Source organism: Pongo abelii, chromosome 2 (assembly GCF_028885655.2).
Source record: "Pongo abelii isolate AG06213 chromosome 2, NHGRI_mPonAbe1-v2.0_pri, whole genome shotgun sequence".
Classification (NCBI taxonomy): Eukaryota; Metazoa; Chordata; class Mammalia; order Primates; family Hominidae; genus Pongo; species Pongo abelii.
The window spans coordinates 167,974,639-167,999,385 of NC_085928.1; the positions used below are offsets into that span (position 1 = coordinate 167,974,639).

Consider the following 24,747-nt stretch of genomic DNA (forward strand, 5'->3'; position numbering starts at 1 on the left):
TGTCGATGGCCTTTTCTGCACCTATCGAGATAATAATGTGGTTTTTGTCGTTGGTTCTGTTCATGTGATGGATTACGTTTATGATTTGCGTATGTTGAAAGCTAGCCTTGCATCCCAGGGATGAAGCCGACTTGATCGTGGTGGAAAAGCTTTTTGATGTGCTGCTGGATTTGGTTTGCCACTATTTTATTGAGGATTTTTGCATCGATGTTCATCAGGGGTATTGGTCTAAAATTCTCTCTTTGTTGTTGTTGTTGTGTCTCTGCTAGGTTTTGGTATCAGGATGATGCTGGCCTCATAAAATGAGTTAGGGAGGATTCCCTCTTTTTCTATTGATTGGAATGGTTTCAGAAGGAATGGTACCAGCTCCTCTTTGTACCTCTAGTAGAATTTGGCTGTGAATCCATCTGTTCCTGGTCTTTTTTTGGTTGGTAGGCTATTAATTATTACCTCAATTTCAGAGCCTGTCACTTGTCTATTCAGAGATTCAAGTTCTTCCTGGTTTAGTCTCGGGAGGGTGTATGTGTCCAGGAATTTATCCATTTCTTCTAGATTTTATAGTTTATTTGTGTGGAGGTGTTTATAATATTCTCTGATGGTAGTTTGTACTTCTGTGGGATCCATGGTGATATCTCCTTTATCATTTTTTGTTACACCTATTTAATTCTTCTCTCTTTTCTTCTTTAATAGTCTTGCTAGTGGTCTGTCAATTTTGTTGATCTTCTCAAAAAACCAGCTCCTGGATTCACTGATTTTTTTTGAAGTGTTTTTTGTGTCTCTATCTCCTTTGGTTCTGCTCCGATCTTAGTTATTTCTTGCCTTCTGCTAGGTTTTGAATGTGTTTGCTCTTGCTTCTCTAGTTCTTTTAATTGTGATGTTAGGGTGTCGATTTTAGATCTTTCCTGCTCTCTCGTGGGCATTTAGTACTATAAATTTCCCTCTACACACTGCTTTCAATGTGTGCCAGAGGTTCTGGTGCACTGTGTCTTTGTTCTCATTCATTTCAAAGATCATCTTTATTTCTGCCTTCATTTTATTATTTACTGGTATATATTTATTTATAATTGCTTTATCCTTTTGCTGTATTGACCTCTTTATCATTATATAATGACTTTGTCACTTGTTTTAGTTTTAGTTTTGAAATAGATTTTGTCTGCTATATATATGGTTAGTCCTGCTCTTTTTTGGTTTTTATTAGCATAGAGTATCTTTTTTCCTCCCTTTATTTTCAGTCTGGCTGTCTTTATAAGTGAAGTGTGTTTCTTGTAGGCAGCAGATCATTGTGTGTTGTTTTTCTGTCCATTCAGGCACTCTATGCCTTTTGATTGGAGAGTTTGGTTAATTTACATTCAGTGTTTTTATTGATAAATAGATACTTACTCTGGCCATTTTGTTATTTGTTTTCTAGGTGTTTTGTGTCCTCTCTTCCTTCTTTTCTTCTTTCCTGTCTTTCTTTTAGCAAAGATGATTTTCTTTGGTGGTTTATTTTCTTGCTTTTATTTTTGGTGTGTTTCTTGTATGTTTTTTGATTCAAGCCTTACCATGAGGCTTGAAAATAATATAACTCATTATTTTAAACTGATGTCAACTTAACATCGATTGCATGAACAAAGAAACAAGCAAAGTGAAAACTAATACAAACTCTATGCCTTAACTTCATCCCCTTACTTGCTTTTTAACCTTTTCTTGTCTCTATTGATAGCTTATTTTACTGTCTGTGACTTGGAAGGTTGTTCGTATTTTTGATAGGTTCATCTTTTAGTGTTTGTACTCAAGATATGAGTAGTTTACACACCACAGTTACATGTTATAATATTCTGTGTTTTTCTGTTTACTTACTATTACCAGTGAGTTTTAAACCTTCAGATGATTTCTTATGCTCATTAATGCCCTTTTCTTTCAAACTGAAGAACTCCTTTTAACCTTTTTTTTTTTTTTTTTTTTTTTTGTAGGCTAGGTCTGGTGTTGATGAAGTCCCTTAGCGTTTGTTTGTCTGGGAAAGTCTTTATTTCTCCTTCATATTTATACAATATTTTTGCTGTATATACTAATCTAGGATAAAAGTTTTTTTTTTGTTGTTGTTGTTGTTTTTCAGAACTTTATATATGTGATGGCACTCTCTTCTGGCCTGTAAGGTTTCCACCAGATATATTGGATCTCCTTTTGCTGTTATTTGTTTCTTTTCTCCTGCTGCCTTTAGGATCCTTTTCTTTCTTTACTTTGGGAGTTTGATTATTAAATGTCTTGAGGTAGTCTATGGGTTAAATCTGCTTGGTGTTCTATAACCTTCTTGTTCTTGAATACTGGTATCTTTCTCTAGGTTTGGGAAGTTCTCTGTTTTTATCCCTTTGAACAAACTTTCTACCTCTGTCTCTTTCTCTACCTCCTCTTTAAGGCCAATAACGCTTAGATTTGCCCTTTTGGGGCTATTTTCTGGATCTTGTAGGTGTGCTTCATGTTTTTTTATTCTTTTTTCTTTTGTCTCCTCTGACTGTGTATTTTCAAATAGCCTGTCTCCAAGCTCAGTAGTTCTTTCTTCTGCTTGATCGGTTCTGCTAAGAGACTCTGGTGCATTTTTCAGTATGTCAGTTTCATTTTTCAATTCTAGATTTTCTGCTAGATTCTTTTAAATTATTGCAGTCTTTTTGTTAAATTTAGCTGATAGGATTCTGAACTTCTTCTTGGTATTTGTTATCTTGGATTTCGTTCAGCTTCCTTACAACAGCTATTTTGAATTCTGTCTGAAAGGTTATGTATATCTATCTTTCCAGGATTGGCTGGTGGTACCTTGTTTAGTTCCTTTGGTGAGGCCATCTTTTTCTGGAATGTTTTGATTGTTTTGATTCTTCTGCGTGTTCATCGGTGTCTGGGCATTGAAATGTTTATAGGTGTCCGGGCATTATTGTAGCCTTCACAGTCTGGACTTGTTTGTATTCATCCTTCTTGGGGAGACTTTCCGAGTATTCATAGGGACTTAGGTGTTGCACTCTATGTCTTTGGTCATGGCATCTATATCTGCATTAGGGAGCACTCCAAGCCCAGTAATGCTGTGGCTCTTGTAGCCTCGTAGAGGTACTACTTTGGTGGTCTTTGGTAAGATGCAGGAGAATTTTTTGGATACCACACAGAGACTCTTGTTCCCTTCCCTTTCTTTTCCCCAAACAGAGTGTCTCACTCTGTGCTGAACTGCCTGGAACTGGGGGAAGGGTGACAAACACCCTTCTGGCCACCATTACAGGGACTGTGCTTGATCAGACCCATACTCAGCACAGCACTGGGTCTTGTGCATGGCCTGCGGTGATCACTGTCTGGCTGCTGCGTATGTTCACTCAAAGTCCAGTGGCTCTACAATCCACAGGTGGTGAGTCTAGCCTGGCTTGTGTCCTCTTCAGGGCAGCGAGCTCCCCCCAGCCCCAGGCAGGGCCAGAGATGCTGTCCATAAGCCAGGGCCTGGAGCGAGGAACCTTAGTAATCTACTGAGTTCTCTGTTCTACTGCAGCTGAGCTAGTGCCTAAGCTTCAAGGCAAAGTCCTTTCTGCTCTTCCTTCCCCTTTTCTCAAGCTAAGGAGTCTCTCCCTATGGCCTCACTGCCACAGGCCTGTGGTGAGTATTGCCTGGCTATCATCAATGTTCACCCAAGGTTCAGGGGTTCTTTCAATAGCTTGTGAATGTTGCCAGGTCTGGGTCTCTCTCTTCAGGTAAGTTGGGTCCCCTGTGGCCCAAGGCAGGTCCAGAAATGCCATCCAGGATTCAAGGCCTGGAATTGGGGACCCCAGGTGTCCACTTGGTGCTCTACCCCAGTGTGTCTGAGTTGGTAGCCAAGTTGCAAGACAAAGTCCTTTTTACTCCTTTTCTTCTCCTTTTCTCAAGGAGAAGGAGTCTCTTCCAATAGCCACCACAGCTCTGAATGTGCGGGGTTACACTGCAAGCCAGCTTGGCTCTGAGTCTCACCCAAGACCTGTAGTACGTACTATTCAGGGCTCAAAGCTCTTTAGTTAACAGGTGATGAATCTTGCCAGGACTAGGTCTTTCCCTTCAAGGCAGCACGTTCTCTTCTTCCCCAGGGTATGTCTAGAAATGTCATCTGTGAGCTACGGCCTGGAATGGGAGCCTCAGGATTCTGCTTGGTGACCTATTCTGCTGTGGCCGAGTTGGTATCCAAGTTGCAAGACAGATAACTCTTTACTTTCCCATCTCCTCTCCTCAAGCAGAAAGAAGGCATCTCTTCCAGAGCTGCACCTGTTCTGCCTGGGATTAGGGGAGGAGTGACACAAGCACTTCCTTAGGCATCCTGGCTTGTGTCTCACCAGGTTGCGTGCATTTCAAGTACACTGGCTCTAAGCCAAGCATAGCATTGAGGCTTGCCCAGGAATTACAGTTCTTGTGGCCTAGACTGCTTTTCAAGTTTATTTAGGACCCCAGGCTACTTTAGCCCATATTGACAGAGCTTGCCAGAACTCTAATTCCAACCACTGGGATGGACAGTTACCTCTCACTATGGCTGGTCCAAACGCTCTCTGTCTGGGCCCTGGCTGAATTCTATCCCATTTTGCTTTTTGCTGCTACAGGGCAGCTCTGAGTTCCAACATAAAGTCCTACAATCACTGTACTTTCCTTCCCCCAAGTGCACAGATTCTGTCTCTGCACCACATGGCTGTTGCTGGGGGTTCAGGGAAAGCTGGTGTAGGTGATTCAAGATGATTTTCCTATTCTCTTCAGTGTCTCTTTCCTTAATGTGGTGTTAAAACCTGCGTACTGTTATATTGCTTACCTGATTTGGGCTTTTCAAAGGTGCATTTTTGTGTGGATAGTTGTTTAATTTGCTGTTCCTGCAAGGGGGATGATCACTGCAGGCTCCTATTTGGCCATCTTGCTCCGCCTTCCCTCTATGCTTTACTTTTTAACAGATTGCCAAATTATTTTCCAAAGTGGTTGTGCCATATTACAATTCTGCTACCTGTGTATGTGTGTTCTAATTATTCCACATCCTAAGCAAAACTGTGTGTGGTCAGTCTTTTTAATTTTAGACATTCTAATAGGTATATAGTGGTGCGGCATTGTGGCTTTAATTTACATTTCTCTGATAGCTAATGATGTTTCACATGTTTCCATGTTCTTATTTTTCACCTATATATATATTCCTTGGTGAAGTGTGTGTTTAAATCTTTTAGTTGTTTTGTATTGGGTTATTTTTCCCTTATGACTAAGTTTTAAGAGTTCTATATATATTCTGGATTCAAGTACTTTAACACAGAGGTCCCCAACTGGCTCATGGCCTGTTAGTAATTGGGATGCACAGCAGGAGGTGAGTTGTGGAGTAGCAAGCGAAGCTTCATCTGTATTTACAGCGACTCCCCATCGCTTGCATTACTGCCTGAGCTCTGCCTTGTGTCAGATCAGCAGCAGCATTAGATTCTCATAGGATCATGAACCCTATTGTGAACTATGCATGTGAAGGATCTAGGTTGCATGCTCCTACGAGAATCTAATGCCTGATGATCTGTCACTGTCTCCCATCACCGCCGGATGGAACTGTCTAGTTTCAGGAAAACAAACTCAGGGCTCCCATTAATTCTACATTATAGTGAGTTGTCATTATATATGACAATGTAATAGTAATAGAAATATAGTGCACAGTAATTGTAATTGTAATGCACTTGAATCATCTTGAAACTGTATCTTCTGCCACTCTGCAACACCTGCCCTCTGCACCACCCCTGCCCAGCCCCATCCGTGGAAAAATTGTCTTTCATGAAACCTGGTTCTTGGTGCCAAAAAGGTTGGGAACTGCTGCTTTAGCAAATATATGCCATAGCTTTTCTTTCATTTATTAGTAGTGTCTTTTGAGTTTTTTTATTTTGAGGAAGTCTAGTTTATTTCTTTGTTCTTTTATAGGTCATGTGTTTCATGTTGATCCAAGATATCTTTGCCTAATTTAAGGTCCAAAGATTTTCTTCTGTTTACTTCTACCAGTTTTATCATTTTAAGTTTGACATTTAGGTCTATGGTTTATTTGAGGTAGTTTTGAGTATGGTATAAGATATGGTTAATGTTCATTTTTTCTTTTTTGCCTATTTAAAATTTAGTATTTTATGCATCATTTGTTGACAAGAATATCTTTATTGAATTGCCTTTGTATCTTCATAAAAAAATCAGTTGTTCACAAATGTGTGGGTTCATTTCTAGACATTTTGTTGTTTTCCACTGAAGTACTTGGAATCATGTAGTCTTAGCTCTCCAACTTAATTCTCTTCAAAGTTGTTTTGACTGTCTTAAGTTCTTTGTTATTACTATACAAATTTTATAAACATCTTGTCAGTTCTATAAAATATCCCACTTTGATTTTAATTAGGATTGAATTGACTCTGTAGATCAGTTTGGGGAGAATTGACATGTTAATAATATTGAATCTTTTAGCGCAGTAACAAGGTATATGTATTTATTGAGGTCTTTAAAATTTTTTTCACCAATATTTTGTAGCATATACTTTAGAAGGTCTCTGACATTAAAAAAATTTCCTGAAGTATTTCCTCTTTTTGAAATTATTTATATATATTTAATTTCAATTTCAGATTGCTTATTGCTGATATACATAAATGCAGTTGAATTTTGTGTGTTCACCTTGTATCCTGCAATCTCATTAAATTCACTTATACTTTTAGTAGCTTTCTTGTAAATTGAAGTTTTTACATATATGATCATGTTGCCTGTAATAAAGACAGTTTTAATTCTTTTCAGTCTTGATGCCTTTTGTTTTTTCCTTGCCTGATTGCTCAGGCTAAGATCTCCAGCACAGCATTGAATAGAAGCAGTAAGCATGCCTATCTATGTCTTACTTATGATCTTAGGTAATATTCAGTCTTTTTCCATTATTTTGATGTTATCAAGATAATTTTAGTAGATTCCTTTTGACAGGTTGGGGAAGTGCCCTTTTAGTCCTAGTGTGCTGAGAATTTTTTAGGAAATGGTTGTTTTATTTTGTCAAATGCTTTCTCTGTGACTACCGCAACGATTATACTGCTTTTCTTTTTAAATTATTAATATGGGGAGCTACATTGATTGAGTTTTGAATGTGAAACACCATTACATTTCTAGTATAAAACTCTACTTGGTCATGATATATTATTCTCCTTATATATTGTTGCATTTGATTTGCTAATATTATGTTTAGAATTTTTGCTTCTGTTTTTATGAAGAACGTTGTTTTGCAGTCCTATTTTCTTATAATTCCTTTGTCTTTGTTTGGTGACAGGGTAATGCTGGCTCAAAGAATGAGTTGGGAAATATTTCCTTTTCAGTTTTTTGGAAGAGTGTGTAGAGAATTTGTATTATTTGATTATTAAATGTTTGGTAAAACTTAGGCATGAAGCCATTTGGGCCTGGATTTTTCTTTGTGCAAAGGTTTTTAACTGCAAATCCACTTTCTTCAGTAGATTAGTTGCTACTCAGTTTCTTATCAAATTGCTTACGAAAGTTCTTCTTGAGTGAGTTTTGATAGTTTGTGTCTTTCCAGGAGTTGGTTCATGTTACCTAAGGTGTTGAATTTATAAACATAAAGCTGTTCAGGATGTTCTCTTTTTATCCTTTTAGCGAGTGTAGAGTCTACACTGATGTCACTTCTTTTATTTCTTATATTAGTAATTTGTTGTTACTGCTTTTTTCTCATTAGTTTGGCTAGAAATTTGTCAGTTTCATTGATGTGCTTAAAGAACCAGCTTTTGCTATTGTGAATAGTGCCGCAATAAACATACATGTGCATGTGTCTTTATAGCAGCATGATTTATAGTCCTTTGGGTATATACCCAGTAATGGGATGGCTGGGTCAAATGGTATTTCTAGTTCTAGATCCTTGAGGAATCGCCACACTGTCTTCCACAATGGTTGAACCATTTTACAGTCCCACCAACAGTGTAAAAGTGTTCCTATTTCTCCACATCTTCTCCAGCACCTGTTGTTTCCTGACTTTTTAATGATTGCCATTCTAACTGGTGTGAGATGGTATCTCATTGTGGTTTTGATTTGCATTTCTCTGATGGCCAGTGATGATGAGCATTTTTTCATGTGTTTTTTGGCTGCATAAATGTCTTCTTTTGAGAAGTTTCTGTTCATGTCCTTCGCCCACTTTTTGATGGGGTTGTTTGTTTTTTTCTTGTAAATTTGAGTTCATTGTAGATTCTGGATATTAGCCCTTTGTCAGATGAGTAGATTGTGAAAATTTTCTCCCATTTTGTAGGTTGCCTGTTAACTCTGATGGTAGTTTCTTTTGCTGTGCAGAAGCTCCTGAGTTTAATTAGATCCCGTTTGTCAATTTTGGCTTTTGTTGCCATTGCTTTTGGTGTTTTAGACATGAAGTCCTTGCCCATGGCTATGTCCTGAATGGTAATGCCTAGGTTTTCTTCTAGGGTTTTTATGGTTTTAGGTCTAATGTTTAAGTCTTTAATCCATCTTGAATTGATTTTTGTATAAGGTGTAAGGAAGGGATCCAGTTTCAGCTTTCTACATATGGCTAGCCAGTTTTCCCAGCACCATTTATTAAATAGGGAATCCTTTCCCCATTGCTTGTTTTTCTCAGGTTTGTCAAAGATCAGATAGTTGTAGATAATGCAGTGTTATTTCTGAGGGCTCTGTTCTGTTCCATTGATCTATATCTCTGTTTTGGTAGCAGTACCATGCTATTTTGGTTACTGTAGCCTTGTAGTACAGTTTGAAGTCAGGTAGCATGATGCCTCCAGCTTTGTTCTTTTGGCTTAGGATTGACTTGGCGATGCGGTCTTTTTTTTGGTTCCATATGAACTTTAAAGTAGTTTTTTCCAATTCTGTGAAGAAAGTCATTGGTAGCTTGATTGGGATGGCATTGAATCTATAAATTACCTTGGGCAGTATGGCCATTTTCACGATATTGATTCTTCCTACCCATGAGCATGGAATGTTCTTCCATTTGTTTGTATCCTCTTTTATTTCATTGAGCAGTGGTTTGTAGTTCTCCTTGAAGAGGTCCTTCACGTCCCTTGTTAGTTGGATTCCTAGGTATTTTATTCTCTTTGAAGCAGTTGCGAATGGGAGTTCACTCATGATTTGGCTCTCCAACCCAAATGTCCAACAATGATAGACTGGATTAAGAAAATGTGGCACATATACACCATGGAATACTATGCAGCCATTAAAAATGATGAGTTCATGTCCTTTGTAGGGACATGGATGATATTGGAAATCATCATTCTCAGTAAACTATCGCAAGGAGAAAATACCAAACACCGTGTGTTCTCACTCATAGGTGGGAATTGAACAATGAGAACACATGGACACAGGAAGGGGAACATCACACTCTGGGGACTGTTATGGGGTGGGGGGAGGGGGGAGGGATAGCATTAAGAGATATACCTAATGCTAAATGACAAGTTAGTGGGTGCAGCACACCAGCATGGCACATGTATACATATGTAACTAACCTGCACATTGTGCACATGTACCCTAAAACTTAAAGTATTAAAAAAAAAAAAAAAAAAAAAAAAGAACCAGGTTTTGGTTTCATCGATTTTTCTCTGTAATGTTTCTGCATTCTATTTCATTGCTTTCCACTTTGAACTGTTTTATTTTTCTTTTTACTGCTTACTTTGGGTTTAATTCTCCTCTTCTAGTTTCTTAAGGTATAAGCTGAAACCTTTGATTTGCAACCTTTCAGCTTTCTTATGTAGGCATTTAGTATTATACATGTATTTTTTTAGCAGCATCCCACAAATTCTGATATTCTGTTTTTGTTTCATTGAATTTAAATAATGTCTACTTTTCCTTTGATTTGTTCTTTCTCCATGCATTATTTAGAAGCATGGCATATAGTTTCCAAATTTTGGGAGAGTTTCTAGATATCTTTTTGTAACCTATTTCTAATTTGCTTTCATTGTGCCAAAAAGCATATTTTGTATAACTCGAATCCTTTTAAATGTATTTAGACATCTTTTATGGCTCAGAATAGCTCTGTTTTGATGAACAGTTTGAATAAGTTTTGTATTCTGCTGTTCTTACGTGGACTGTTCTCTAAGTGTCAATTCGGTCACACAGGTTGATGGTGAAGTTCACATCTACTATGTCCTTTCTGATTATCCACTTGTTCTATCAAATATTGAGAGAATATTTGAAATCTCCAACCATTATACTGGATTTGTCTGGATAGTTTTTCAATCCTATGAACATTCTTAAGCTTTGTTCTGAGATGCAGCTAAGTTCCTTGGAAACAGTTTTCTGCCCTTAAGTCTTGTTTTTATGATTTGTTTGGTGGGTGTCAAGTAGTGCTCAATGTAGTGCTAACCATTCCCCACAACTGAAGAATGAACGTCCTGGGTATTTTAACCTATGCCTTATGAGTTATGAGTTTTTCCTGTCTAGCTTGTTGGAATGGGCACTATTTCTCACTTTGTATGACCACCAGACAGTAATCTCCAATTCTTTGAAACTGTGTTTTCTTTTGCCTTTACAGGCATGCACTAATTAGTAGTTTGCTGACTATTTAAAGATTGCCCTGATCTGTCTCTGTGCTGCTCTCTGGTCTGCCGTACACACTCTGTCTTGTGAACTCTTAACTGCCTTGGTCTCCCTGGACTGCCAGCTCTGACTCTGCAAATCAAGGAGTTTGCCAAGCTCTACTTGAGTTCTCCTCTGTTGCACTGGGACCTGTAATTACAGGCCTTCATACTTTGTTTCTTAACTCTCAGTAGTTACTATTTTTTGTTGCCTAATTTCCAGGGTCTTGCACAACATTAAAAAAATACATTTTGGAATTTTTTTCTTGTTGTTGCTGGTTTTGGTTGTTCCAGGCAGAAGTGTAAATGTGTTCTGTTTACTTATCTTGAACCAAATCTTTTGCCCATTTAAAATTTTACTCCAGGCCGGGTACAGTGGCTCATACCTGTAATCCCAGCACTTTTGGAGGCCGAGGTGGGTGGATCACCTGAGGTCAGGAGTTTGAAGACCAGCCTGGCCAAGATGGTGAACCTCTGTCTCTACTAAAAATACAAAAATTAGCTGGGCGTGGTGACGGGCACCTGTAATCCCAGCTACTCAGGAAGCTGAGACAGGAGAATTGCTTGAAACTGGGATGCAGAGGTTATAGTGAGATGAGATCACGCCATTGCTCTCTAGCCTGGGTGACAACAGTGGAACTCAGTCTCAAAAAAAAAAAAATTTTTACTCCAATCTTAAATATGCTTTTCGAGGAACAAAAGCTATTACATTTTTTCTGCCACTTGTAAGCTAACAATTTAGAAAGCTATTACTTTTGATAAATTGCAGCTTATCAGCTTTTTTTCGTTCTTAATGTTTGCTAAAAACTTTGTCTACCTCAAGGTCACGAAGATTTTCTTCTAGTAGTTTCATAGGTGTAGTTTCTATATTTATGTCTGTGATCATTTTGACTTATGATGTGAGGTAGGGATGATTTTTTTTGTCATATACAGATGCCATTTATTTCAGTGCCACCTTTAAAACACTTTGCCATTTTGATTGAATTCCCACTGAAGCCTTGATAATTTAGCAAAAATAAATTTCCTATATATATGGGTCCTTTTCTGGTCTTTGCATTCTGTTTTATTTATCTATATATCTCTTATTTCATCCATACCAACAGTATAGTACAGTGTGATTATTATGCTATGAAGCAGTTGATTTTTAAAGGTGATTTATCAAAATTAATAGTGTTTGTTCTTGGAAAAACACAGAATCTTATTGTTTCTCTGTAGTCCATTTGTTTTCTTTTTCATCATTTTTTCTGTTTAATTTTTTCCCTTACTCTCTACTCATTTTAGGTTTACTCTGATCTTTTTATAGCTACTTAAGGAGGAAACTTGATTATTAATGTAGATCTCTTTTTCTAGTAAAGACATTTAAGGCTATAAATTTTCTATAAGCACTACTTTTGTTATGTATTTTGAGCTTATGTAGATGTTTTATTGTTGATGAATTTTAATTTCATTGTGTTGTATTCAGAAAGTATGCTTTGTAAGACAGTCTTTTGAAATGTATTTATTTATTTTAGTGTTCTACATTTGGTTTACTTGAAAAGAGTGAGTTTCTTGGCAGTTCTTGGGTGTAGTTTATACTTTTTATCATTATATTTTAATTTTTTTATTGGTTTTAAAGCTATATCACCTTGTTTTGTCTTTAGTTGTTCCTCTATAAATTACACCTTAAACTTAACTTGTTAAAATGAATCTTTAGTTTATTCCATTCTACTTTAACTTATCCCATTATATTTATCCTAAGCAAAGGTGTCTTCATTTCACCTTCTTGATTTTCCCCCTCTTTTTGATACAGGGTTTCACTCTTGTTACCCAGGCTGGAGTGCAATGGTATGATCTCGGCTCACTGCAGCCTCCGCTTCCTGGGCTCAAATGATTCTCCTGCCTCAGCGTCCTGAGTAGCTGAGACTACAGGAACACATCACTGTACCCAGCTAATTTTTGTATTTTTTGTAGAGACAGTGTTTCGCTATGTTGCACAGGCTGGTCTCAAACTCCTGAGCTCAAGTGATCCATCTGCCTTAGCCTCCCAAAGTACTGGGATTACAGACATGAGACAGCATGCCTGGCCTATTTCACTTTCAGTTTTGAATGGTAGATTTTACTATCATTCAAATATGTATGTATTCTTGATTGACAATTTCTTTCTTTCCTCATCACTTTGAATTGGTTGTTCCAATGTCTTCTGGCTTTCATAGTTTCTGAGGAAAAGTTAGCTGTAATCTTATAATTGTTCCAGTATATACTGCATCTTTGTTCTCTGGCCTCTTTCCAGGTTTTCTTTTTATCTTTGGCTTTCAGAAGTTAGACTATCATGGGTGAGAGTGATTTTTGTTCATGTTTAGCCAAACTGAAAAGCTCACTTTTCAGTGAGCTTTTTGTCTGTGTAAATAAGTGTTTTCCCCCAAATTTGAGAACTTTTATGCTGTTATTTCTTCAGATATTCTGTTTGTTCATTTGTTATTTTTCTCTTGGTGGACCTTGCACATATGTTGGACCACTTGCTATTGTCCTACAGATCTCTTGAGGTCCTCTTCATTTAAAAAGTTTTTTTTCTTGTACTCCAAATTGAGTAACTTATGGTGGTCTTTCTTTAAGTTCACTGATTTTTTTTTTCTGTTTTCTTTCTTGAGCCCATTTCATGAATTTTTTAATATTTTGCTTTTACCTTTAGAATTTTCGTTTTGAAAAAATATAGTTTCCATATCTCTGATGAGATTTCCCATCCATTCATTGACACTATTTTTCCTTCAATATTTAAACAATTTATAATAGCTGCCAATAAATATTTATGTGATAAAACTAATATCTGGTTCACTAATAGTTTTGATTTACTCTTTTCTTATGCTGTTTATTTCCATGTCTATTTTTTTGTTTTTTTGGCTTAAAAAACGTTATAGCCACTCTGGATTCAGCTGTGTTTTCCTGGGGATTATTGTTTTGTTTTATTTTTGTACTTTTCTCACCTGAAACTATAAAGACCCTCTTCCTTCCTGTAGGTACTGTCTAATATTTCTGCACTGTTAGGGCTTCCTATTGTTATATTTTTAGACTGGCTCTGTGGCATAGTCTTTTCTGTTTCTATGTAATTTTATTGTCAGCTAAGAATTTAAGTAGAGATAGAGCTCACTCTGTCTGTTTTGCTTCTGTGGTTGATTGCTTCATTTTCATCTGCTCTGCCAGCTTTACAATGTGTCCTCAGATACTTCAAGTTCATTCTTCTTCACCTTTCTACCACCAGAGATGCACATATTTGGTTAATACACTGAATTTAAAAAAGCATCAAAGGTGTATTTCTCTCTAATCTCTGGCTTTTTCGCTGGATTCCCTGAAAATTTCCCCTGAGTATGTGTAGTTTAGCTGTTAGTCAAGGGTTTTGACATAATTTGTATTCAGATTTGGATCATACTGTTTCTGTGGTTCTCTTCCTGCCTGCATTTCCATTTTACATTTTTTCTGTTTTTTTAGCCCTGAACTCTGATTCTGGAACCTTGAACCCAAAGGCTGGGGTTTTCTACTATTGTGTTTCTGCAGCCATAGCCATAGGAGTGCCCCAACACCAGAAAATAATAAAACAATAAACATAACAGTAACTCTTCACTTCCAGGTGAGATTTTTGTGATTAGACTATTTGTGGCGGCTTTTTGGATTCTGTTTGGTGTCCATAAATACATTTTTTACCACGTTACTTAGTTATTATAATTGTTTTCTGTCAGCAGTTTTGTTCTGCCACTCCTTCACTATTAGTCTTAATTTTAATTTTAAGTTACATTAAAACAAAACCTTTAAAGATACTGTGACTTGAGATAATTTTTATACTAAAGTTTAAATTTATATCTGTATTGCAGATCATTTATAAATGCATAGAATTCTTGAACACTTTTATTAATCATAGTAGACTTTCTCTGTTATCTTAAACATTGAAAATATATTATTTGAGGTATTTACCTTTCATTGAAAATACATAATTATATGAGACTGTCATCTCCCCATAACCAGTTTGAAAAAGGTTATAACCTTAAAGTTTTGCTACCTGAGTAGGCAGCAAATAAAGGATATTGTTTTGATTTTTATTTCTTAAATATTACCATTAAGGTTGAGAATCTTTTTACAGAGTAATAGATCATTTATTTTTTTCTTGCTGAATTGCCAGTTAATTTCCAGTTTTAATTATTCTGTTATGTTGTTCACCTTTTTAAATACTACTTTGGTTTTTAGGACCTCTTTATGAATATGGGCATTCATTTCAGATATGTTTAAAGTATCCAAGTATGTGCCTAAATGATATTTACAAAATTATTTCGTTTGTTTACTTCACTTAAATTTTTGTAGTAAGCCTAATGTTAGTTTATGGTGTATGATATATGAGAATCTTCTTGAAGTTTTATCATATTCTCAAATTTTGAAGGCATTTTAAATATTTCATTCCTACATGCTAATTAAGTTTATCTCCCTTCTACCTTACTCATTTGATGATGAAGTTTATTTTCCCCACCACCATGCTTTTAGTATTTTCACAAAACAGATTTCTCTTTTTTTTTTTTTTTGAGTAAGAGTCTCGCTCTGTCACCAGGCTGAAGTGCAGTGGCATGATCTCGGCTTACTGCAACCTCTGCCTCCCGGGTTGAAGTGATTCTGCTGCCTCAGCCTCCCGAGTAGCTGGGACTTCAGGCATGTGCCACCACACCCAGCTAATTTTTGTATTTTTAGTAGAGACGGGATTTCACCATGTTGGCCAGGATGGTCTTGATCTCTTGACCTCGTGATCCGCCTGCCTTGGCCTCCCAAAGTGCTGGGATTATAGGTGCCTGGCCCAGAAAACAGATTTCCTATTTTACCTGTTCTTAAGGAGTTATTCCGTTTTTTTGTTTCTTTTGATATCTTGAAGATATCAGAACAAGAACAACAAGAAAACATTTCTTGGCTTCTAATGTAATTTATGAAGAACTTCTTTTAACTGAAGAAATTGAAAGCAAATATTCACTTTGTTAGTAGATATCCCTGTAAGTTAGAAGCTGTATCTCTGTAGACAGAAGATTTTGTTTCCTGGGATCAGTGTGAGTAGTGGATAGGAGCAACTGCATACATAATTCAAGACACCAGGTTGCTTGTTGGAACCTGCTTGTGATTCTCGGTAAAGCTTTTGTCCAAGGCTTGTGCTGTTCCTCAAACACTCTCCATTGCTGTTCCAATGGTTGATGTGTAGGAGATCCATCATACTCCCTGCTGCCTTTGCTGCTGTGTTTGCTTAAAGCTAACCCCAGGGATCTAATAAGGGAAGGAGGCTGCAGCAGGGCAGCTTTAAGCTGAAAGATCAAACATTTCTACCTCTCGAGTTAACCATGATCTTGGAACCCAACAAAAGGATAGGGTACCCCAATGATAGGGTGACTTTAGTGTCCTCACCCTGTATGGGGACTGATTCACAATACTAAGCTCTAATGGAATTGTGCTGTGCCAGTAGCTTTGTGTTTGTAGGGTTCTTTAGGAATTTGTAATGTCACAGATTGGTTTTACACATTGTAGTCAGGTATTTCAATTGTAATTTATTGAGCATACCATAATACACTCACTGTTTACTTGGTGTGTTAACATGTCTGGTACTAAGGGTTTAAAATTTGGAATAATAAGGTTTCCTTAACATTATTGTCATTTTATAATATCATGCAAGCTTTTTGAAAAGTTAATAGATTTAAGCATAGGCATTTATGTTTTAAGTTTCCTGGTTTTCTGCTATAGCTTAAATTTTATAAGGACTTTAACATATACAGATTCATTATAATTTATTCACAATGACAAAGTTTAGATTACTAATCTAAAATTTAAATATTAGTGATCAAGTCTATCTGATACTGTAAAACTTTCTGAATTATTTTCCTATAGATTTTCTTCTCCATCTTTTTACAATTTATTTTAAGAATAGGGATAATTTTTACCTTTTAGAGGATAAATGGTTAGTCATACTGGAACTTGAAAGAATTGGGTGAACTTAGGCTGCTTCAGAAAGACTTCTCCCTTTTATAAAAGGATTATCCCCATGTCATATTGAATTCATGAAATCATCTGAATTTTAAAATTTAAGTGTGTAGCCTTTGTAGTCATAAACATGAATGTTCTAACTTCTTAAAGCTTTTGGATACAAAATACACTCATTTTTTTGAAGTAATGATTTTAGAAGGACTTTAAGTCCTTCATAGGACATTTGTACTGTGAGTTTTAAAAATCCACGTTTTCCTCTAATAAGGGATTATAAAAGGATTAAAAGTCTTGGCTGGAGATTATGATTTACATAGGCAATATATAGCAATATTATTTCCTGAATTGAGGGAGTAGGTGGGGAAAGATTAATTGTTGTTATTGTTAAATAGACTTGAATAATAAGTTGTGATTCATATACAGATGGTTCTTATAAATTTACACCGATGTTGGATGGATTTGATGGATGTAGGCCTGCATGAGCAGTCAGAGTAGAGATTTTAATATTCTTTTACTCTCATAGACTATAGTTTAAAGATGGCCTAATTGTCTATTACTAGTAGATGCGTTTAAGTCTTTGCACTCTATATTTTTTTGTATGAAGCAAAAATATATATTTTTTTAATATATAGTTTCAATATTTTTGCAAAAATAATTATATAGCTATCTTACCTACATTTGTTTGTAAAATTAAGTTACATCATGGAATAGTAAAAACTTTTATAATGCTTTTTGATAAATGCATTATAAAGATAACATCAAGCTAAAATTCATTTTCATTGAACTAGGAATAATTTGGAAAGGTATTTTAACCTTTTTAGGTGTACAAGTCATTATGAACACAACAAGAATTAAATATGAAATTTTAAGCACCTGCATTTCACCCAGAATATAGGTGAGTAATCTAAGAAAGTGACATGAGATACCATGAGATAAGGAGGAGATCAGTTAATATTAGTCTTTTGAGTATAATAGCATTGTATTTGCATAGAGTCATTTTAATAATTTTTGTTTAACGTGCATTGATAATTTAAAACATGAAACTGCTTTTGCACTTTTCTCATATGCCAATTTGTTTTTTTTTTTTTTCCAACGGATTAAGGGCCTAAAGGAATAGAGGAAGTGAATGGACACTGATGTTTCAAAATATCTCATTTTGCCTAAAAGCAAGTACCGGCAGATAAATGCCCATAAAGGGATTTCTTTCTTAAGCCCCGTGGATTTTTTCCCCGCACAACTTTTTGTGTGAGTTAGAAATGAAAACCATTCATCTAGTGCCCCAAAGAACGGCCTTATTGAATGGAATAACAGTGTAATGTACCATTGAAGGCAGGATTGAAAGTGATTATCTTGTTAACTCTTGACAGTTACCGCCAGCTTGAAATGGAACCGGCAGGCTTGATTTGCAAATGAATTAGAGCTTTTTCATTTTGTGCCAGGATCATCTTTTTATATTCTGATATGACAGATGCTATGTTCCAGGCTTTTGTTTTTCTTCCGATTTATACTTGCAAATAAAAAACAAAAGATTATTATAGTCATTTTATTTGCATCTTTTCTTTTGGAGTTTATTCTTTGTGCAGAAGTTTTTAATCTTATGTTTTTCAAAAAAATTTTTAATACTAGTATTGTTTTTTCCAGAATTAAATTTGATTAATTTAAGTATAGCAGTAACTGGGGGAAAAGGAAGATTATATGGGCTTTCAAGAAATAGAAAATAGTTGCAAACAGAATATTGTAGTTAGTAAAAACTGAAACTTTTGGCTAAATTTAATAGCTTTTATTTCCCTTGATAACTATTGATGTAAATTCAAACTCTGGAGATGTTTGAAGAACAGTACAAGAAACTCCCATATGCCCTTTACATAGATTTATCAGTTATTTACATTTTCTACCCATTTATTTTATTATCCTGTCCTCCCTCTCCTCCTCCACTGTTTATAAATGTATTTTTTCTGAACTAAAGGAGAATATATTGGAAACATTGTTCCCCTTTACTAAAAAATGGTGTATATAAGAATAAAGGCGTTGTCTTATATAACTATGAGTACTAGCTTTTGAGAGGTTAAAAAAAAGAACCTGTTTTTGTGTTTTTATCTTCTGATATTAGTGGAAATTAATTTGCAGGTTTTAATCCCCTCTGTCATAATGCTTCTGTTTATATTCAGGAATCATCTCAATGATGTATGGCAATTTCAATGCATTGTTACTGTATAACTTATAAACCTGGAACTTTGTTTTATTAGTTCAGATAGTTTTTATTATTGGAGGGTTAATATAGTTAAAATTTGTGTATTCCATTTAGTATTAAATGTTCAAGGTAGTAAACATACCTGGCCCTAGTCTAAGTCATACACATTTTCCATTCATAAAGGTCTTTACACATACATATACACACACAGATTCATCTTCTTGTGGAAATAAGCTAAATATCTTTTATTTGTTATTTATGGATTCAAAATGTAAGGTTCTGTAAGTCTATTTTCTTTTTTCTTTGTAAACAGTCATATTTTCTTCTGTTGTATAAATTTTAATAAAATATGGAACTCACGGATGAATTATCCCCCATTCTACCACAGTGTCTTTTCAGTATGAATGTTAGCACTGAGGCCTATTTCCTGTAATACGAAGTCTAGCCATTCAGAACATGTATTATATTGATATGATATATTGAGAACCTTTATGAAAATGTCAGTGTGTTTATAAGGTCTGATTAATTGGATTGGTAAGCATCCCCATACTAAATAAGTATTACCCTAAGTCTACTTTCTTTGAGTTAAAACATGGTAATAATCTTGGAGGGAAAATATGTAGAACCAGTTGAGAAGCAAACAGGGACATTTCTTAATATTCAATCTTTGGATTCCATTCATTCTCTCTCCCTCTGTCTTTCTCTCACTCTTAACTCTCGCTCTCTCAGGCTCTCTTTCTCATGGTAGTTGCTTGAGTCATGTTTGCCAACTGTATCTTTGTGAAATGTATAGTTGTTGTTTTTACAGTGTAACACTACACAGATTTAAGTGTTAAAAATTTTATCATAAACATGGTAATGACCCTATAAAATAACTTAAAATTGAAACATTCAGAGTGCTTCCTCAGTGTTGCCCATTTGGAAACTGAAGCCATTTGGCATTGTTTATGTATTGTAAGAATTCTGTTTATGTATTCTTTAATAGATAAAGAGTATCCATATAATGAGATTTAAACAGTGCTTTTAATGTTTAGAAATAGGAATTTTAGGGGTATGCTGAAGTGCTGAGAACATGTTTGGGATTTCATATAACCTGTCCTATAAAAGTTCAATGCCTGTAAAACTGATTATTCAACATTATGCTAAATTATCTTTAATTAATGAAGAAAAAGCCATTTTTCTCCAGTGTACTGGAATGTTTCTTTCTGATTTTGCCAAGGTTAGTCTTTTTTTTTTTTTTTTTTTTTTTGGTTTAATAGACATTTATTCCTTTAGTTGAGCAACCTCTACACAATCAAAATGTATGACTTAAGATCTTTTCTTTTTTTGAGAAGAAATTTAGGTCTCAAGAACTTTTATGAACTTGCTATGAGTACTTTCTGGAAATCAATTAACTAAGCCTTTTGAAACCCCTAGAGAAGATAGGAGAAAATTGATTCAGAGAAGCAAGCATTTAAATTAAGTCAGCAAAGTCAGAATTTAGAATTGGACAATTCTTTGTCTACATTTCCTTTACACTGTGGAAATTCAGAGCGTAAATTCACCCTGGAAAACAGTAGCCTAGTCTCCTGGAAGACGTGATGGAAACAGAAATGCAGTGTGGTGGCATACTTTCACTGAAAGTGAACGCACAAGTGATGGCCCAACTTTGTGGAATGGTGGTAAGGATTTTTAGGGTAGTTTGGCCAGGAACAAGAGAAATAACTGCAGAAAACACATATGGTTGGAAACCATGCACGTGGATGACTTTTTCTGTAGCCTATGGGAATACACACAGTGGGTAACCCAAGATGTTTTTAAAACTGAACAGACTAAGAATGATGTACTTACAGTCAACTACTCCCCACCCCCCCACAATGTGACTGAAGGGTTTCATAATGATCACAAATTAGTGTTATTGTTACGTATTTTAAGGTTGACTTCTAAGCTCACACTTCAAAGGTGTTTATCTAAGGGCCACTGGCTCACCAGCTTCCCACCCTAGCATATTGATTGCTAGCTTACCAACCTTAAGGCTAATAATTTTATCTAACATTCAATTTCAAAACGTACCAGTGTTAATACCACTACCACTAGCCATTGAATGCCATGAAGCCATGGCACTGAACCAGGAGCTTTCACCTTTTATGTGAACTTAAAATGGTACTGTGGAGACAGAGGCAGTTTTCCTCAGGCTAACCCAGATTTGTCCCCGTAATTTTCTAAATATAATCATGACATAGTTAAGATGTCCTCCTCCCACCCTACAATTTTTAAAGCAAAGCCCAATTTAAAAAGTCTGTACCTGCCAAACTGAAAAACCCAGCTACTTGAAAGTAAACCAGCAGAGCATTGCCATCACCCCAATAAAGCTGCAGATTTCATCACATGCACCAGACAAATCTACAGAGCTAGTTTCAGTACTCCTCTTTTAAAGAATTTATTTTAAACCTATTATACTACACAGTATGTTTTATACACTGACATATAACTCCCTAATAAGATAAAGCAAAGACAAAAAAGTTTATCTTATTAGAAACAAGATACACCATCACTTATTTTCTTCAAACATTATTGCACTTTAACTTTCTTAGTTTGATATTCATGAAATAATCTGCAGACTAGTTTTAACAGACAAATAACACCTGTAAGCAGACATGACTGCCCTAAATAGTTTATTAGGTATGAATTTTACAAACTTTACCTATATTAGTGGTAACGGTGGAGCTGGAGAGTATTGCGCCTTCTCCAAGCTGCCTGGCGAGAACCACTAATCGTGTGGTGGAACTTATGGCCCTTTCAAAGGCCACGGCTCTTTTGGCCTGCAGATGTGAGCCCACACATTTCCCTGTGCTTGTGGACTGGTTCGGTGATCCATGGGTGTCAGGATTTCTTCTGATAGTTTTATGGAATGGATCAATGAGGATAGCCTCAAAAAATGTCTATGTGGAATCTTCACCAACCCAGTAAGAATTCAGGACTCTTACAGCCCCACAGTGGCGTCCAGCTCACTCCTCTGCAACGGACTGACGCTGTGAGCAAACTTTAGCTGGTTAACACCATGATGGACAGGCTTGCCATATGTTGCACCCTTAGGAACTGGGCGTTTTCGGCCACCATGGCGAATATGAATCTTATATATAACGTAACTTTTCTTGGCCTTGTAGCCCAATCTGCGCAATTTATCAGGCTGGATGGGGTGGGGAGCCCTGTGGAGAGCAGAGAGCTGGCGGTACTGCCAGCAGCGGACCCTCAGAAGAAAGCGCATGATGACATCAGACTGCTTTCTCCATAGCTCCTGGATGTACTTGTATGCACCCATCTTGGCTTACTTGATGGGTGCCGCCAGACAGAAAGGCGCCAAGGTTAGCCTTTAGATAGAATAATTAACATTTGTCTTTTTTCATGTTACCCCTCTTTTCTCAAACTCTCAGTTTGTAAAGAGTTGAATTGTTATTGTGGAAGACAAAATTTGTCTCCTTTAGTATTTGTCTTATTGGTCCTATACTTTAGTTTATTTTTTTAAATAATCATTTTCTTTAGTTTTTCGACCAATATTTTTATTACCTAAAATTAATACAATATTACCTTTTTTGATAGCAGACTAAAAGCAGATGGAAGAAGTTGATGATGTTCTCAACTTTTAGATTTAGCTCTCCTTTGTATTTTGTTGCGTGTTATTTCTTAACTTATATCTGTCATTTGGATTTTGAAATGCTATCAATATTTATCTTAGTGATTGTCATGCAAATATAAAAATGAGAAGACTACAACACATCTCTTTTTGCCTCTGGCTTCCTATCTCCCCATTTACTAAAGTCAAAATAACCTCATATGGATATATAGTTTGAACACAATTAGAATTTAAATGATTTAGACCAGAGATCAGTAAACTTTTTCAGCAAAGGGCTAAACAGTATATATATATTTAGGTTTTGTGGGCTAAGAGGCAAAATTGAAGGTATCCTGTAAACATAAATCTATAACAAGAGAGAAAATATATGTCCACAGTTTTTGGACAAAATTCAAAGTATAATAATAATTATTGAGCACAATTTTTTGTAATTAAAATGCATGAATTTAAAAAATGGAATTCCTTTTGGGGAGCTAGCACTTTACTTGATTAGGGTTCTAAATTAATGTTCCTTGTTATCAGAATTGATTACAAGCATTTATCTTTTAATGCTGATCTGTAATGAGATTTTAAACATTTCATCTTTGAAAATGTCTTCACACAGATAGGTATTGCCAAATTTGATTGTAATCTATGATCATGTTCATTGCTTGAAAGGCATTTATAAAATTCTGTTAGATTCTTTTCTTGATTTTTGTCTTTTAGTTATTATTTTGCAGATTAATCACTTCCAGTTGAAGTAGAAGCTCCTCAATTGTGCAGTTAAGTGGATTTGTGAATATGGAAATTTTCTTTGCACTTGCATTAAGGGCAGAAAAATACTGCTGGAACTGTAATTTGAGATCAAAAAACATACTCCCTGAAATGTGGGTTGGAATGAATATCTTCTTTTAACTTTGACAACATGGGAAGTATATAAAGCAGTTTGACATTACTTTTTGATTCAAGCAACATCAGTTGTTACCGAAATGCCTTTACTGTTGGATGAATTTTGCATATAAGCACATTTTGCCTTGTAATTTTAGGTTGAGCTCATTAAAATTTATTTTTATTTATTTATTTTTTGTTTTAGAGACAGCGTCTCACTCTGTGGCCAGGCTTACATGCTGTGGCAGGATCATGGCTCACTGCAGCCTTTGGAACTCTTGGACTGAAGCAGTCCTCTCACTAAGCCCCCACCTAGTAGTTGGGATTATAGGCATGAGCCCCTGTGCCCAGCTAAGGAGCATTTTTATGTCTACTGCTGAAGCTAAAAGTGGTTTAGGATAAAAGTGGTTGAGGGGGTTCTTCTCAGTCAGAAAAATTTCAGTATTGATCCCTAATGTGAAACATCACAATTAGACTTTACCACTGTTAAGACATCAAACTGCTGCCATGTGTTGGAATAATCAGGATATTCAGCATCTGTATCTGTCAAAAAGATCATACAACCAACAATGGACAAGTCCACAAGAGCAAGTGAGCTTCACTGTCGACACTTCTGGTTGAATACCACATTTTACCTTCAGATATTTTTACAAAGTATTTGCTGGTGAATAATGCAGTGAATAAGTGTAGGCCTTAAATTTTCATAGACTTACATTTTCACAAGCTTTGTAGATTTGTCCAACAAAGCTGCTTTCTGCTCTCTATTGTTAACTACCATGATATGTAGCACATCTTAGCAGATTCCACGTCAGGTTGTACTGAATGAGTGTTTTCTCAATTTTGTTGAAAATATTCTCATGTTCTACACATAATTTTCATGGAGGCTAATTCTTAAGTCATTCCACACTCAGCATTGACTCCTCAAATAAACAACTGAGCATTATCTCTGACATCTGTGGACTCATGAAGAGCCAAGCAAAACCACTTGGACTCATTTGCCTTATCTCTTCACTGGACATGTTGATGATATTCCCTGTGTCTTCAACAGTTTGAACAACTGTTCTTGCTGAAAGTCTAATAGTTTTAAGCAAGTTTATTTTCCCTGGACACATTTCTTTGACTGCAGTCAAACACTAATTAAGTCATCTTTGGTAAATGGCTTTCATTGATTGGTTGACAAATACACCACTCAGAAACTCATTTTTATTTTTTTATTTTTGTGAAATTCTGCTGTGATGAGATATTCCATTTTAAATGTTCTATTTTTTTGGACTATTGCTTTCCTGTGAGTTGGAAATACTGTAAAGAGTGTTCAGTCAAGTATATACTATTTTTAAAAATCAACACATATGCTATTTTTCCAGCACAGCTGTAGTGCCATTGTATAATAAGCACAATGAATTGCCATTTAATTTGATAAAATAGTCCACACTTCACTGCGCCTTAAAAATGACAGTTGAAGGCTCCTTTTCTATTCTTTTGTCATTTTGATATGATTCTTATACACTGGTATTAAAAATTAAATGTCACATTATGGCAATTCATAAGGCTCTTGAAACTGCATTTAGTTATGCTATGTTACTGTGATT

General features: G+C 35.8%; 1 protein-coding gene, 1 long non-coding RNA gene and 1 pseudogene across 15 annotated transcripts in view; 2 read left to right on the forward strand and 1 right to left on the reverse strand.

The window, feature by feature from the left end:
• LOC134761045 (uncharacterized) overlaps nt 1–14,118 on the forward strand; it is a 28,416-nt gene extending 14,298 nt beyond the window's left edge. The window contains exon 2 of the long non-coding RNA XR_010139279.1: nt 13,980–14,118. This is a non-coding gene — a long non-coding RNA (uncharacterized LOC134761045). The remainder of the gene's footprint in view (nt 1–13,979) is intronic.
• Nucleotides 1–24,747, forward strand: part of RSRC1 (arginine and serine rich coiled-coil 1) — a 424,026-nt gene that overhangs the window by 149,597 nt on the left and 249,682 nt on the right. The gene's annotated exons all lie outside the window — the stretch shown is intronic.
• LOC112132693 (large ribosomal subunit protein eL15-like) lies at nt 21,276–21,979 on the reverse strand (annotated as a pseudogene).